This window comes from Schistocerca nitens, chromosome 8 (assembly GCF_023898315.1).
Source record: "Schistocerca nitens isolate TAMUIC-IGC-003100 chromosome 8, iqSchNite1.1, whole genome shotgun sequence".
Classification (NCBI taxonomy): domain Eukaryota; kingdom Metazoa; phylum Arthropoda; class Insecta; order Orthoptera; family Acrididae; genus Schistocerca; species Schistocerca nitens.
This window is the reverse complement of record NC_064621.1, coordinates 560,118,558-560,133,874: the sequence shown is the minus strand read 5'-3', so window position 1 is coordinate 560,133,874 and position 15,317 is coordinate 560,118,558. Positions and strand designations below refer to the sequence as shown.

The 15,317-nt window shown below is 43.0% G+C and overlaps 1 long non-coding RNA gene across 1 annotated transcript in view; it reads left to right on the top strand.

Annotated features, from left to right (window-relative positions):
• Positions 1–15,317, top strand: part of LOC126199352 (uncharacterized) — a 54,626-nt gene that overhangs the window by 38,262 nt on the left and 1,047 nt on the right. The gene's annotated exons all lie outside the window — the stretch shown is intronic.

Sequence of the window (15,317 nt, the reverse complement as noted above, 5' to 3'; positions counted from 1 at the left end):
GATGTAGCTTAAAATCACTGCTACAGAAACGGAAAATTGTGATAGATCTACCAAGCAAGCTACGGTAATACAAAACGTTTGGACAAGACTGCTGATGTAAAGATGCTGTGCCTTATTACCTCGTATCCGCGACTGCAGCGTAATTTCAGGTGTCGACATACAACCCAGTAATTTGTCTTCAATGTATTCCGGTCTCGAGTACCCTTTGTAGTTTCCAATAAACATATAACAAAAGGAAGACAATATAGTACATGTAATAATGCGTCCAGACACGAGTCGCCAATTTAATTTATTTATTTATTTTATTTTATTTATTTATTTATTTTTTGCTCATTTGTTCCTGGATCGGGGCCATACAATGAATTATAGTAATGAATATTAAAAATAGAGATCAAACAAGTTTACGGATTGGTAAGATATGTTTCATACAAACTCTCGACGCTTGAGCACGTCTTTTTCTGTTAATGGTCCGTTCATGTCATTTTAACCGTGTTTCTTCTCTCTGTATTTTCACTAAAATCCGACTTCGTAATAAGACAGCACCCGAAGACGACGGTAAATCGAGCTGGACGAATTTTACTTAAAGTGCGGAATCTTCTGCCATGCCAAGTCACCCAACAATCTTACAATGACTAAAGATACAAAATAAAACATACTTAGGTTAATAATAACAACATATTCTGAAATAAAAACACAATTTAAATTATAACACGTTATGCAATTATGAGTGTCGTTTGGTTGCAACTCGTGAATAAAATAATGAAATAATGCAGTATTAATAGCGGTGTGCCACATAAGTCCAATCTGGACAAGACCTAGAGAACAAAAGCTGACTCTTCCTCTTTCGTCAATAATATGACGATCAAAAATCTTCAAATGTTTCCAGCGGCTGCATACAATATTTACACAGCGTGGATTATATCTATGGCTCAAATTTTTCTTTATTTCGTTACTTATAATTACGTTTTTTGCTAATAAAAGCTCAGCATGCAAATGTGCCTTTAAACGTTGAAAATGTGTTTTTATCACGAAGAAGTATCCTCGTAACCTGGTGAATGTTGTAAGTGATCTATTTGACTACTGTAAATTGTTAAATAATTAATTTGATAGGGTAGTTCAAATGGACTATTTCCATCTATTTTTGATATCGAAATTGCTTCAGCTCTCCCTTTACCTCCAGCATTAGACAACTGGAATACAATATTATGAGGAGAGATGAAAACTTCTGTCTGCATGTTTCGAGACGTTGGTTCAGACACACAAACAGGAAGTAGCCTCTTGAGAGTGACAGTGGCAGGAAACGAGTCTGGAATTTCCCGATAAACATAATGCTGCCACATGATGTTTTGTTTGGGGCCGCGACATCAAAGGACGCCAACATCCGATTTGTGGTCAGTGGTATTTAGCATCATGATCTCTAATTAGGACACTGATCGGTTTTTGACCCCCGTGGCGGCGCCCCGACTACAAAGACACGCGTAGGAGACCCAAACGGTGGGGAATATACCACTCTTCATTCCATTCCTCATTGATAATTACATCATGGGAAGCAGGGTTGGGGGGGGGGGTGCAGTTCTACAAAAGTGGGGAGGTCCTGTCTCCTGCAGATCGATTAAATAAAGAATATGCATCAGTATATTTTTGACACTGATTTGAATTTCGTCTCGTGAGATCCTTCTTCTCCAGCACAGATGAAGAGTCTTTTTCCTGCCAATTTTTTCTTGGTGGGGGGGGGGGGAGGGAGGGTGCGAGGGGGGTGGTCGAACGTCCTCTGGTAGTGGCACTGGGCACTAGCTCAGTCGATCCCTGCATAACAAGGTGAGCCCACAAACAAAAATTTTCCCGCAAGACAACATCTCCAATCTGCAGCAGTGTGCAGTTACATAATCAGGACATGTAGTTGTTGGATGTGAGCTTTTCAAGTCAAATAAAGAGATAAAGCCCCTGAAAATAGAGTTTTATAGATAAACAGTAACTCCTTTACTTTGTAATTAACGTTGACTTCAATTTCGTATCACGAGATCTTTCCTCTCCAGCACAGACTGAGTCTTTTCCCACCAATATCCAGATGGAGGAGGTGATAGAGAGTGGGCAATGAGGGATTTCCCAGAGGGAAAGGGTTTAATTAATTTATCAATTTAATTGAGTAGTCAATTAATTTAATACCAAAAGTGTGCTTGTATCGGTGAGGGGGGTGGGGAGAGGCGTTGGGGATTTCCCAGAGGGCAGGGAGGGAGGAGGAGGAGAGGGATGGGGGGGTTTCTTAGAAGCTTGGATTATCCCCCCAGGAGGTCATAAATAACCCTCAGGGGGACATGAGATGAACCACATAGTAGAAGAGTAGGTTAAGGTCATAGACCAATCAACTGTCACAATTTATTTAATTTTCGTATCAATTGGTATCAAAAGAGCACCACAAACCCCTAATCCCACTACTAGCGCCCACTCTTCACACAAAATCAGGGTTTGGAAATTATGCTATACTCCCATCAGTCCTTTAAAATGACTGTCATCAACGGAAAACGCATGAAACAGCTACATTTTTATGAGGAAACAGACAAATGCGTAACAGCTGTGCTTGACATGTGAAATTACACACCACTCTGCACTAACTCCATGAACAGAACACAGTCTTTTCCAAGCACACCGGGGACAATCATTGTTCGCATCCGTGACACACCACAAGTCGTAAGTCACACATGTCCTCTGGCTGGTGCTAATGAACAGTCACTTCAAGGCAAATATCTAAAGCCAAGAAGCAGAGGCAGCCAGATAATCTCAAAGATCTCCTGGCTAAAATGAATCTGTCACAGGACATGGACATACACGGTTCTTCTCAGGACCCTCCAGCTATAAACCTTGGACCAGTCATCAGGATATGTCAAATCAACACTGAAGGCATAAGTAAATCCAAATGCCAAGTCTTTCAGAAGATTTTATCAAAATATAACATCGACGTTGTTGTTGTTCAGAACAATCACACTGAAAATGAAAAGCAAATGAATGAGAGAGGAAAAATTCCTGGCTTTGAATTACTAGGAGCTATGTACCACCATGCTTATGGAGTGGCAACATACGTGACGATCTTCAATCAAGAATGCACATCTATGTTCTGTATCTGATCTCAATGACATTCATGAAGTTACTGTAAAAATAGAAGAACTAACTGTAACTAATGTATAAAAACTCCCAGCTATATCTTAGCCTCCAAAGGTCATTCCAGTATCACAACACCCCGCCATATACCTCAGAGATTTTAACAGCCACCATTCTCAGTTGAAGTATAAAGAAAGTGATAGAAATTGTGAAGCCATTGTAAATTGGGTAGAAGACAATAGCTTACATTTGGTGTTTGATGCAAAGGATAAAGGAACGTTCGTTTCAGCAGCTTGGAGACAGCAATACAATACCGAACTATGCTATGTAACCACTAATGAAAGTAAATTACCTCTCCAAAGTTCGCAGTTTGTATTACAAGCCTTTCCACACAGCCAACAATGACCAATCTTAATTGAAATAGGGACAAATATCCCACCCGTTTCATCCTTTCCACGACCTAGATGGAACTTTAGGAAACAAAGTGGGATGTATCTGCTAAAAATCTGGACAACTGTCTTGGCTGGATTCCCCTAAAAGCAAAAACCTATGAGAGGCTTACTGGAGCTATGATAAGTGCAGCAAAGAATGCAGTCCCTACAGGCTACTGGAAGCAATATACTCCAGGTTGGAATGAAACTACTGAGAAACAATATGATGTATCCAGAATGAGATTTTCACTCTGCAGTGGAGTGTGCGCTGATATGAAACTTCCTGGCAGATTAAAACTGTGTGCCCGACCGAGACTCGAACTCAGGACCTTTGCCTTTCGCGGGCAAGTGCTCTACCAACTGAGCTACCGAAGCACGACTCACGTCCGGTCCTCACAGCTTTACTTCTGCCAGTAACTCGTCTCCTACCTTCCAAACTTTACAGAAGCTCTCCTGCGAACCTAGCAGAACTAGCACTCCCGAAAGAAAGGATGCTGTGGAGACATGGCTTAACCACAGCCTGGGGGATGTTTCCAGAATGAGATTTTCTCTCTGCAGCGGAATGTGCGCTGATATGAAACTTCCTGGCAGATTAAAACTGTGTGCCCGACCGAGTTCGAGTCTCGGTCGGGCACACAGTTTTAATCTGCCAGGAAGTTTAATATGATGTATTTTTAAAAATCAGAGACCCAGAAATAGCGGATAACCTACCTCATAACGATACAGCCAGGTGAATTAGGTGGACAGAGAGTGTTGAGTCACTCAATGTTCAAACATCAAGTAGAACAGCATGGTCTCCGCTAAGGAACATCGGATGCAAACTTAAATTGCTCAAAAATAACACGAAGGAACAATCTGACTTCTCAAGAACTTTGTCTATACCTGAAATTTCTGCTGCTCGTAAAGCTCTAAAGCCCGGAAAGGCACTGGGAAGTGACAGAATCCACCCAGAATTTCTTTTGCGCAGTTGGAAGTATGCTAAAAGATGGCTGGCGGATTTCTTCTCTGATACTATGATAGCTGATTCAGTCTCACAAAAAATGAAGCGACAAAAAATCGTAGCAACACTCAAGCCCAGCAAGGCACCATACCAGCCAAAGAACTACCACCTAGTGGCACTATTGAGCACTGTTTATAAGTTCCTTGAAAGAATTCTATGCAACTGGATTAGTCCAGTGATCTTCCAGAACCTTCCTCTTGAGTCAGCTGGATTCCACCTAGGACAGAGCTGCGCTGATCAAGTCTTATCCTTAACAACATTTATTGAAGCAATACCAAATGAAGCAGAAAACATCAGTTTCTTTCATCGCTCTAAGTGCAGCATATGATACAGTTTGGAGGCATTGACTGCTTTATAAATTATTGCTACTTGTCCCAATACAAAAGGACAACAAAACTAATTGACAACATGTTAACTGGTAGGATATTTAATGTAACTACAGCAAAAGACGCTAGCTGCCCAAAAGTATTGAACAATGGCTTTCCCCAGGGATCTGCCATTGCTCCTCTCTTGTTTAATCTATATAGAACTGATATCCCTCCAATACAGTCCAGGAAGCTCGGTTATGCAGACGACTGCGCAATAGCTACCCAATACAAAATTTCTGAAAAAACTGAGGAAATCCTAACTTCTGATCTACATATCTGAAGCCACATTTCCGCAAATGGATGTTACAACCAAACTCAAATAAAACTGAAGTTTCATGTTTTCATCTGTCCAATAGATTGTCACACAGAGCCCTCGATGTCTGTCTTGAAGGAGACGAACTTCATCATAATATGCACGCAAAATACCTTGGGATCACATTAGATAGGACACTTGCTTTTATGGAGCACTTGACATGAACGTCTGCTAAGCTCAAAACCAGAAACCACGTTCTCCATAAATTCTGCGGCTCTCGTTGGAGATCGTCACCAGACACTCTCGGGGTATCAGCACTCGGTTTGGTATACCCAGCAGCAGATTACTGTGCGCCTGTCTGGCTTAGTAGTCCACACGCAAGAAAAATAGACGTACAACTTCACGAAGCCATGCACGCTCTTAGTGGGTCAATACAATCTCCCACAGACTGGCTAACTATCTTGAGCCACATTCCACCTCCTGACACCAGACGGGAAAACCAGAAGTTGCTAATAACACCGACCTTCCAATAATGGACGACGTATTCCCTGTGGAGCGAAAAAGACTAAGATCAAGACATCCCATTCTCATCACAGCCAGGACTCTCATGGAGACTGAATTCAATCCCATCGATGAATGGAAACGCTGCTGGCAACAAAACTGTTTCCCACAATGCCTAAAGCAGCCCTGCATCCAGAAGAGCCCCTCCCCCCCCCCCCCCCCCCCCCTGGATTCGACAAGGCTGAGGCAATTTGGACTATCTTGAACCGCATCTGAGCAGGCCATGGACAATGTGCCGACACTCTCAACAAGTGGGCCAGATCTTCATCACCATCCTGTGACTGTGGAGCTGAACGACAGACAGTTGCTCTTGTTTTATCGATATGTCCGGCACGTTCCTACAAGGGTCCTTTCGAAGATGGCCTTACAGCGACGAGTGATGTTATAAAATACATAAAAGACCTTGATATCCATCTATAGCTGTTGTTATTTGTGATATTTTGTGCTGGAGAGCTGTGCTTAAATGTTGATGTGTAGTAATTTGTAATCTTTATACAAGTATTGCCGTATGACAAATAAATAAAGCCAAACACAACTGTGTAGCAAATGTATACACAGCGTTTGCAGTACTTCACAAACCCCTGTCACTAACTTAGAAAAGAAATCTGAAATATTTTATGTAAATCACTTTTGCTAACAATTCTGAAGTATTGATCCAGCATATGGTATCCGTACCAAAAAGGTATCGGAAAGAGAGAAATGATCACAGAACATAAACACATTCCAAGGGTTACACGGTTCTGCGTTTAACCATGCTATAATGCTAGAGCTGAACAGTTTTCGACCTATTAGCTGTGTGGAGTGCGTTGTTGTTAATATTCCAATGCAAGAAATGTATTTCCAGCGCATGACATACATTTTCCCTGCAAGTTTCTCTCCAATAAACTGTAGTGACAAACTGTAAGGTGATAAAACAAGTACCTTGCACACCAAAGAAGACATCGATTCTTTAAAACGCAAACACTACATAAGTTTCCGGAGGTGCACGACGTCTGCTGTTTATGAAGTTCAAGCCCGATTATGGTTAAGAAATTATGATATGTTCACAATAGTCCTATAAAATGAGCGTCAGCAACTGAAAATGCATACGAAGAAACAGCGACATCTTACGAGGAATAAACAACACGACCAGTAGACAGAGGAGACGTACCGCTCTTATCGCAGTTTACCACCGACCCTGGTAACCTTCCTCTTGCACACACAAGTCATGGTCCGATGTTAGTCTGTATTGCTGATGTGCGGGATAATATGGTCATTTCGCCTTGACACCACATCTCTAGAATGTCTCCTCTTTCCACTATTAAGGTATGTGTTGCATGAGTCCACTCCAGAACACGCAATTTTATTGATTTTGGTCAGTACTCATTTCACGGTATTTTTTTTCTAATTTCATGTATTCTCTGTCAGTTTCCCTAATTTTGCTAAGTTTTCGTGATTTTACATATTTTATGGTATTTCCCTCAATTTTACATATTTCACATTAATTTTTCGTGATAATACCGGGTATGCCTCGAATTTTAGCAATTTTATGTCTTTTCATATTTTTTCGACAGTTTTCCGAGGGATATTCGGAAAGTAGGCTACGATTGGTCGTGAAATGGAAATCACTGTGAAAATCAAGAATGTTTTCTTTGTAATCGTAAGCTACATCTTACAGCTCCTTCTCTGTATAGTCGCCCCTCCGACTTAGACATTTGCCGATGCATTGTACAAACTTCCCAGTACCCTCATCATACAAGGCAGCCACTTGTGATTTCCGTCAATTCTCTACGCTCGTCTACAGCTCGTAGTCTGTGCCAAAATGTAGTCCTCATATCCAGCGGTGCATGTCAACAGAGATGAAACTCAGAATGAACCAATAACGGGCTGTGTTGTGGTTGATCAAACACTTCCCATCGAAAACGCTCCAGGAGCATCTTCATCGCCCAGGCAGAGTGCGGTCGAGAATTGTCATGAAGAACGAAACGCATGACAGTTATGTTATATGGGCTGCACGCTATCAGGCGAAATCTCTCACCAGACCCTCAATACCTGGCGGAAAGCACTGTTCTCAAGGCATCGTTACGCGTTCACTGTGCGCTCAGAATTGAGAAGAGCAACGTGCCGCGATCGACGGGTATACTGGAGACAAAACTTCGTCGGATTTTCACAGTTGTTTCTATTTTGAGACTGCTCGGAACTTACTCTTCCAATAGCCCTCGTATATGGTCATATTGCTGACATACCCTTGTATTGTTTAATTTCCTAGGGGAATATTCACGTGTCTTATACACCAACCTACTAAAAAATCCTAAGACTTCCCCTCTTCTCGATGTTCCAAATGTTTGCATTTTGGATAGGAAAATCATGAAAAGTATAGTAACAGTTGCTTCATACCTATATGAGGCAGATGGTGGATGTATTGGAAACTCGAAGTCTGGAAACAATTCCGTGAACTGCTCCAACCAATAAGAGAGCTTGTCTGCTGCACTTGATGGAAACTCAAAGTCTGGAAACAGTTCTACATGTTCATTTGACTTCCATTAAATCGTGTAAGAATCTGCAATAGGGAGTTGACATGTGTACATAGTTGATTTCTATTGTTGCTCAGACTTTTCTCCCATAAGTGTATGCTGTTATTGCATGTGCCTCATTATTTCTGTTTATACCTTCCAACTCTGATATATACCCACAACCCTGTCAGGACATTTACGAACCATAGCGTTCGAGCATTTATTTTTATTACCCTAGTAATGAGTTATTCGTTAGTCTACAGTGTGTCGACAGTCAGACTGGACTGTAAGAGCCTCTCTTCTCTCTCCCTCTCCCTCCCTACAGTGTGTGTCTTCTTGGTAGAGTCATTTATACAGTCACCATCCGATTAATGTGCTGTTCTATCTCGTATATAAGCATTATACTTACGAAGTACTATCTCCCTCCATCCAACGGACATCTAGCACACAAAACAGCGCGATTGGGTTTGTTGTGGGCCATCATCATGGATGTTTAGAGTATAGAAGGATGTGTGTCACGTCCAGTGGATCGCCTTTGATGGTTGTTATCCAGACAATCTCGTTACAAATATTGGTAATACAATATATCAAGACGCTATGCTCTTCAGCAGGATGCATTTAAATGTGCTTACATCCGCTGCAGGACGGTTTCGCGAAGAGTATTCCGCTATTTGCAGAGCTGTAGCACTGTCGAAAATAACATACATGTGCTTGAAATCGAGACTTCGCGATTGGTAATATGCGCTCAAAGTCTCTATGTGTAAGTGCGTAGAGCTGTCAGCGGTGTATTCTTGCGGTTTCGACGCATAACTTGCTAACTATTCATCTATAAATGATGCTGCCAAGGAGATGCACTCTATAGATAGAGAGAAAAGGGAAGCTCTTATGGTCCAGGTTGCTACCTGCAGTTGACACACTGTGTCGACTAAAGAATAACTTATTACTAGGGTAATAAAAATAAATACCCGAACGCTATAGTTTGTGGATGACTTGACAGGGTTGTGGGTACGTATCAGAGTTCGACGGTATAAACAGAAACAGCGAAGCACATCTGGTACGCAATAAGAGCACATACTTATGGAAAAAAATCTGAGCGGCAACAGGAATCAAGTATGTACACATTTCAACTCCCTGTTGCAGATTCTTACACGATGGAGTGGAAGTCAAATGAACATGTAAAGCTGTTTCCAGACTTTGAGTTTCCATCAAGTACATGCGTCTGCAGATGAGCTCTTTTATGCGTTGGAGCAGTACACGGAATTGTTCCCAGACTTCGCGTTTCGAATACATCCGTCATCTGCACCACTCGTTGAGCCTCATATAGATACGAAGCAACTGTTAAAATACTTTTCATGATTGTCTTATCCGAAATGCAAGCATTTGGGTCATGGGGAAGAGGGGAGGTCATGATTTTTTAGTTGGTTGGTGTATAAGACACGTGAATATTCCCCTAGGCAATGAAACAATACAAGGGTATGTCAGCAAAATGACCATATGCGACGGCTATTGGAAAAGTAAGTTCCGAGCGGTCTCAGAATGGAAACCACAGTGAAAATGCGACGAAGTTTTGCACAGATGTCGATATTTGCGCCGTGTACCATTTTTGGTTTGGTGCATATAGTTTCCACCTAGGGTGTCTGAAGGCAGTCGGTCGGTTGTTGCGGACGAGGGGAGGTATCTCCGCGCGGTGCAGTCGGCTGGGGCCTCTGGCAGCCCCTGCGCAGTGTCGGAGCGTGTGTGGAGCTGTCCGATCGCTACGAGCTTCGTGGTTCACCGACCCAGGACGTCAAAGTTGGGTAGTGGTTTCAACAACACAAGCCACTTCCAATCATGTTGTGGTGGTTCGTTCCGGTGGTTTGCCGTTGGGGAGGCTTTCCTGTGGGCAACACCGAGTGTTTCTACTGCTGAAATTTAGCCACCATGTGGTGCAATTAACTATTTTGGTCGACTACAATTTGAGTGCACCAGTGAAATTTTCTGTCTTGTGGCCGTTAGTGTTCTAGTTACCTACCCTGGGCACTGACGTAAATTGTGGCAGTGTTCTTTTTTTTTTTTTTTTTTTTTTTTTGGTGGGGTTTAAGGGCGCTCAACTACTGAGGTCATTAGCGCCCAGTGTTCTTTTGAGTGAAGTTAACTATATTACCATGTTTCAAATTCAAGTGTACCAGCAGAATTTTCTGCCTAGTGGCCGTTAGTGTTCCGGTTACCTGCCCTGGCCACTAACATAATTTCAGGCACTGTCCTTCCCTCACCTGTTATCTCTGTCCGTCACGGTGTGTACGTCTTGGAAGCCACGGGCGTCGGGAGGTAGCAGGGTGCGACATAGGGGCCGATTCTGGGTTATCCACATCCGTGGGAGTCAGCAAAAGGGAACCCAGGCGTTGTTTCAGATGCGGTAGTTCAGCTCATTTGCCACGCTCTTGTGATCAGCGTCGTGCTCTTAGAGCTAATAGGTGACACCGGGTTGGCACGCGAACCAGGGTTCCAACCTTTAGGCCTTAGTGTACTCGCATAGTCACACTCGCATCATCAATTTTGCCTTATGTTTGTTCTCGGATAGGTGGCGAGCCCGTCAGCGCTCTCTTCGATTCTGGTAGTTCCGTGTCATTATTGAATTTTGAGTGGTTTTTGGAATTTGGGCATCTTACTAGACTTCATTTGGTCCCGTCCCCGGTGCAGAGATGTCGGGTGGCCAATGACCAGGTATTACCTTTGGAGGGTTGGGTCCGACGGAGTGTATAGGTTGCCGATTTTTCCTGGCCTGTATCTTTAGCCTTGGTTAAGGGATTGCCTGTTAATCTGATATTGGGGTGCGATTTCATTTATAAATCCGGCCTCGTTTTGGATTATTCCGGACGCACCTTTTCCTTTAGGTTCTCTCCTGCCGAGAAGTTTGGCCTTTGCAAGTGCGCTAAACCTGGTGCATGGCGAACAGCCGGGACCTTCGGCGTACAGGTGGCAGCTAATCAATTCGATCCGTCCCACCGCTTGCCTAATCAGGCGTGTCAGGTATGCGATTTGTTGCACAGTTTTTCTCAATTGCTCAGCGATAACCTGGGTATCACCAGTGTTCTTGAATATCATATCCGTTTGTCCGGTTAGGCAATCTCCATACTGCCTCTCACCCCCGAAGGTTAAGATACTCAAGACTAAGATATCTCTGATGTTGGAACAAGGAGTCATCAGACCCTCTACTTCTGCTTATGCTTCTCCAATTTTTCTTGTACCTAAGGATCAGGGGCGAGATTTTAGACCTGTTGTTGGCTACCGGCGTTTGAACGTCAAGGTTGTACTCGAATCAGTACCCTTGCCGGATTTGCTTAATTCATTTACCTGGTTTGCCAGCGCTAATTGGTTTACTGTTCTTGATTTGAATCAGGCCTATTATCAGATTCCGTTGGCTGAGGAATGTAAACATGCCACCGCCTTTTGTACTGATTAGAATTTGTTCGAGTTAAACAGAGTCCCCTTTGGGTTAGCTACCGGAGCGGCGGTGCTTACTCGTTTGTTGGATAATATTCTTGGGGATTTGAAGTTAGTTTGTGTCTATAATTATTTGGACGACTTGGTTATCTATGGCCGTTCGTTTGAGGATCATTTGGAGCATATCCGGCAAATTCTTTTGAGGTTACAGCGAGCTGGTCTAACTGTTAAACCTAGTAAAATTACGCTAGATAGGCGGGAGGTATCCTTCTTGGGCCATATTGTCTCAGGTCAGAGTATTCGCATTGGCCAAGAGTAGACGAAAGCCCGGGCATTGCCTCCTCCTGCTGATAAGCGGGGAATCGCTAAATTTATAGGCACGACGAATTACTTTGGACGTTTTGTGCCGAATTTTGCTCAGTTGGCGGCACCCCTAAATCAGTTACGCCGTAACGGCGTGCGTTTCGAGTGGGGACCTGCCCAGGAGCATATTAAGACTGTGACAGCCAACCCACCGGTTCTTGGGGTACCCGATTTTAGCAAGATGCTTATTGTGCAGACTGATGCTTCTAATGCTGGTATTTCAGCTGTTCTCCTCCAAGAATTTGAGGAGCTTGCACGTATCGGCGGTTAACAGATGCCAAGCTTAAGTACTCTGTCTATGAGTGCGAGGCTTTGGCCGTTTTGTTCGCATTACAGAAGTATCGGCTCTACCTTGAGCATCGGGTTTTCCAATTGGAAACCGACAATCAAGCGTTGAGCTGGGTACTAGCGAGGCCGCGTAAGACTGGCCGTATTGCCAGGTGGGCAGTACGTATCTCGGCATTTCAGTTCGAAGTTAAACACGTGAAAGGTTGTGAAAATGTCTTGGCGGATGTTCTCCGCCGAATATTTACCGAAGACGTGTCTAGTCAGGGAAGCAAGCAGGTAGACGGCTACCATCTTAATTTTATGGTGTTAGGTGAAATTCCCCTTCTGTTTTAAGACACTGTGTACCATCAGCAACGTTACCGCTACCACCTCGATTAACCACTTTACTAGTGTCTTTAGTGTTTTTGGGCCGCCTAAGCAGTTGGTTAATAATAACGCTGCAGCATTTCTTTTGGGCCTCTTTAAGGCTTTCTGCTTTCAGAATGGAGTGAAGCATGTCACCACCACCCCGTAGTATCCCCAGGTGTCCTTTGCGGATAGGGTTAATCGAAACCTTAAGTCCGCTTTCATTATTTATCATCAGAAAACACCCAGCAAATGGGACTCCAGTCTTCCCTAGCTCAGTTTTGCCTTTAATACTGCCATTCACGAAGCCTCGCGAAGAACGTCTGCATCCTTGATATTTTCCTACCCAGTTAATTCCCCTCTTTCCAACTTGTGGGGGATTCAGGATCTTATTCCACCTGACATTAATCCGCGGGCCATCAAGGCAAATTGGAATCGAGCCAGGCGTAATATACAGGGTGCTACAAAAAGGTACGGCCAAATTTTCAGGAAACATTCCTCACACACAAAGAAAGAAAATATGTTACGTGGACATGTGTCCGGAAACGCTTACTTTCCATGTCAGAGCTCATTTTATTACTTCTCTTCAAATCACATTAATCAATTGGGCCAACTGACGGTGAATCGAGGAAGTACAGTACATACTGACGAAACTAAAATGAGCTCTAACATGGAAATTAAGCGTTTCCGGACACATTACCACATAACATCTTTTCTTTATTTGAGTGTGAGGAATGTTTCCTGAAAGTTTGGCCGTACCTTTTTGTTAACACCCTGTATTCAGAGGTCATAACAAGCAGGCCGAGCTTTATAATCGTAATCGGGAAACCTTTAAGGATAGGCCGGGGGACCCAAGTTTACACCCGCAATTTCCAAGGGGGGCAGGTGTGCGGTGGTAACCTTAGCAAATTTACTCCGCGTTTTCTGGGGCCTTGCACTATTATACGTATATTAGGCCCGGTAAATATCTTGGTCAAGGAGAACAGCTCAGGCAAGCAATATCGGGTTCACCTTAGTCAAGTTAAGTTCAAGTAGCTCGGGCTTGAATTAACCCCTTCCTGGGTTAAGATTGGAGGGGGGGGGGGGGGGAGGTTGAGCCGTGCTCAATCACAACTATGCGTTTTCGTGAACTTCGCTGTCTATCTGTGTTTGGTTTCCCGCCCTTGTTGCAATTGTCGTGGTTCTTCTTTCTTCTACATGTGGCAGCAGTGTTGTGTATCGATATTTGCGCCGTGTACCGTCTTTGGTTTGGTGCATATAGTTTCCAGCTAGGGGGTCTGGAGGCAGTCGGTCGGTTGTTGCGGATGAGGGACGTTATCTCCGCATGGTGCAGTCGTTCACCGACCCAAGATGTCAAAGTTGAGTAGTGATTTCAACTACCCAAGCCGCATCCATTCATGATGTGGTGGTTCGTTTCGGTGGTTTGCTGTTGGGGAGGTTTTCCTCTGGGCAACACCGAGTATTTCTACTGCTGAAATTTAGCCGCCATGTGGTGCAATTAACTATTTTGGATGACTACAATGTGAGTGCACCAGTGGAATTTTGGCTGTTAGTGTTCTCTGGTTACCTGCCCTGGGCACTGACGTAAATTCAGGCAGTGTCCTTTTAAGTGAAGTTAACTATATTACCGTGTTTCAAATTCAAGAGTACCAGCAGAATTTTCTGCCTAGTGGCTGTTAGTGTTCCGGTTACCTGCCATGGCCACTAACATAATTTCAGGCCGTGTCCTTTCCTCCCTGTTGTCATTATCCAGCATAGTGTGTTATTTTAACAGCTAATACATACTCCACTGTGGATTATCACGTTTGTAACATTTCTGGTTTGAGTTCTCTTGTACTGATTGACGGGAAGCAAGTCGTTGTGTCGGTCAGTCTGTGGTTGTCCCCTGGTTGGGTTCCGACGGATCAAGTATAGTTGGGCTCACCACCTGTCTCGCCTAAGTGAACAAGGGCAGACCGACCTCCCCAGGAGGCTTCTGAGTGCCACCAGTATTTAATTATCTGTTGTCAGCTACTTTAAATTTAAGGCTTATGGTTATTTGTTTTTATTTTCTGAAAAATTTTGCAAAATTAATTTTTAAATTTATCTTTCAAGCTTAAACAATGCGGCCTTCTGCCTTTAAAAGATTATGGTAATATATTTTAACATTTTGAAACTTAATTGTGGCCTTCAGCCATTGGTATTGCACCTTGCATATGTATGTTCTATCTGCTTCGCCTTAAAGCTTACCACATAGCCGCGATACGTTTCTTTATTTATTTGATTCGCCTCTTTAATTGTATTTTAGTCTTGTTGATTTTTAAGATTTCTTGTTGTTAAACATTCTGGACTTCTGCCTTTAAAGGTCTCAGGTAATATAGTCTAAAATTTTAAAATTTAATTGTGGCCCTCAGCCATTTGTATTGCACTTTACGTATGTTTGCTGTTTTTTTTAATTATTTTATTGCTATCTTAACTGTATTTTTATCTTGTTGATTTTTTAAGATTTCTCGTTTTTAGGCCTTCAGCCGTGAAAGAGCTGCAATCGGTAAAGGTTTGGCTATGTTCTGCTTTGGTTGTAAAGCTTATTAAATTATAATAAATGATAATTAGAAGGAGAAACTGACCTCAACCTTTGGTCCTTTCCATTATCCTGTTACCTGTTTTGACTGGCAGGTTTAGCGGGTGTATCAAATACTGCAGAAGTTCAAATGGTTC